Consider the following 400-nt stretch of genomic DNA (forward strand, 5'->3'; position numbering starts at 1 on the left):
ATGATGCCACTAGTCCAGAAAAGGCCCCTTAGAGATCTTACATAGTAAAAAGACTCAGATTTGATAATGGCAGAACAGTTTATTCTGGATAAGAGGTTTTAGGATCAAGATTTTCTGGATAAAAGTTGTCCTGTGGAAATTTCCAAAATTGAATAATTAAAACAAGGCTATTTCTTCCAGGTTTGTAGTTCCGAGGATGAAGGACAACCAGGGCTTGGGGATGGGTGAAGAATCTTCTGAAAAAGTGACCTGAAAACTCTTATAAAGGTCTGTGCCTCCACCTGCACGGTCATCAGTGCTGTTGATATAAAATACAGAATTTATCATCAGTCATTCCCTGCTTAAACACCTACCACGGTGTCCCATTTGAATCCAAGTAGGGTGTTTAAGGTGCTTCGGA

Source organism: Mandrillus leucophaeus, unplaced genomic scaffold, assembly GCF_000951045.1.
Source record: "Mandrillus leucophaeus isolate KB7577 unplaced genomic scaffold, Mleu.le_1.0 Scaffold1038, whole genome shotgun sequence".
Lineage (NCBI taxonomy): Eukaryota > Metazoa > Chordata > Mammalia > Primates > Cercopithecidae > Mandrillus > Mandrillus leucophaeus.